Source organism: Ricinus communis, chromosome 2 (assembly GCF_019578655.1).
Source record: "Ricinus communis isolate WT05 ecotype wild-type chromosome 2, ASM1957865v1, whole genome shotgun sequence".
Classification (NCBI taxonomy): domain Eukaryota; kingdom Viridiplantae; phylum Streptophyta; class Magnoliopsida; order Malpighiales; family Euphorbiaceae; genus Ricinus; species Ricinus communis.
The window spans coordinates 18532288-18534055 of NC_063257.1; the positions used below are offsets into that span (position 1 = coordinate 18532288).

A 1768-nucleotide genomic window follows, 5' to 3' on the forward strand; every position below is an offset into this window, starting at 1 on the left:
CTAGTTGTTGCTGTGGCTGTTGATGAAGTCTTTGAAAACCTGGCGGACCTTGGGCATTATTGTTCCTCCAACTAAAGTTGGGATGATTGTGCCATCCAGGGTTGTATGTATTGCTGTAAGGGTTATTCTGCTACCTTGGGGCATTCCCCATATAATCAACCTGCTCGACATCAGAAGACACAGCAAAATTAGATGGAAAAATAGTATAGGATGAAGCAAACATACCTCATGCAGTACAGTTTGCACTGTAATGCGGGCCACCACAAAACTTCGCGACCAATGTTATTTGCATGAACCAGCATCTAGAGTTGGTCAATCTTCTTGGCTAGAAGCTCCACCTGAGCTGCCACGGCTGCTGTAGAGTCCACTTGGTTGACCACTCCCTGTCTTCCTGGTCGGCTCCTAGAGGATTGCCACTGATAGTTGTTCATGGCCATTTCCACTCCCGCTAAAACTGCTAAACTTAGAAATGACATATCTTCTTTTGTGCAGTTTGATGATGAAAGCATGTACGATGCATGGGAGAGGTTAAAAGATCTTTTGAGATGCTGCCCACATCACGGATTACCAGTGTGGATGCAGGTTCAGACCTTCTACAGCGGGTTGAACCTTCCAACAAGGCAGATGGTGGATGCTGCGGTGGGGCGCTAAGCGAGAAGACGCCGGCGGGCTCGAGAACTTGATAGAGGAAATGGCCATGAACAACTATCAGTGGTAATCCTTTAGGAGCCGACCAGGAAGACAGGGCTGGCTGGCGGAGCAGCTTGCGCTGGCGAGCGTGGCGGCAGCACCAGCGACAGCAAGCGGCGGCACCAGGCAGCGGCTTCCGGATGCTTTTTTGTCCGTTTCCGGTGGCCTTATCGGCTGATTCTGGTGGCGATCGACTCCCCTTGGCGAGAGCTTTCTTTTGGCGGTAGCGCCAATGGTGGCCGAGAGCGATTAGTTCGCGGTGGAAGAGAAAGTTGGGGCAGCCGGTGTTTTGGGCTTTATCGGTGAGCTCCGGCGAGTTATGGATGATCGGAGGATGTATCCGGACTCTCCTCAACTCAAGCTTCGCAATGGCACCGGTTTCGTAGCGATCGGACTCTGTTTGTTAATCGACGGTCGAGATCGTCCGTAAATCTCTCCGGATGATCAGGGGTCAGATCGAAAAATCGAAAGAAGGGATCATCATCAGCGCGTCGTTTCGAATCCGATGGTGTGTTCGGATCCTCGATTAGACTCTGGCAGCTAGAGGCGAGTCGACCAAGCAATTAAGCGTCTCGGTAATTTTTCTTTGGCCTGTTGATTTTAGAATTCTTTGGTATATTATATGTTTATTAAATTGTGTTGAGTATTAGAAAATATTGTGAGTCAAAATATTTGTTTGTCGGACTGCCTGCTATAGTCGTGATTTGTGCTGTGTGGCGGAGTCGGGAAAATAGTGAAGTCTTGGGGACCCGACTCCCATTGTATAAATTGTTGAATAATTGAAGTGTTTTCTAGCAGGTCCTATACCCGTTTTATGGGGGGTAAATGTCCGTGTTGTAGGGGAGGTTCTGCCGAATTTTCGGTCGAATTTACCTGAGTCTAGATTCTTAGACAGTCAATCCTAGGAATCTAGACCTAGAGTTAATGGTCAATTGATTCAGCGTTATTAATAAATTGTTTTCCGTGATTGGATAATCCGTCTGTTCGACTATCTCCAACCGAGCCTTAGGAGGCCGGAGCAAGGAGGTTGCCAAAGCTGTGAGTTAAAGTCATATATCGGTTATGCTCGTGTCATGCA

The 1768-nt window shown here is 48.1% G+C and overlaps 1 non-coding gene across 1 annotated transcript; it reads right to left on the minus strand.

The window, feature by feature from the left end:
• Positions 1–459: 459 nt before the first annotated feature.
• Positions 460–566, minus strand: LOC125369395. The gene has a single exon (XR_007214951.1). It is a non-coding gene; the product is annotated as a small nucleolar RNA R71 (small nucleolar RNA).
• Positions 567–1768: the final 1202 nt, after the last annotated feature.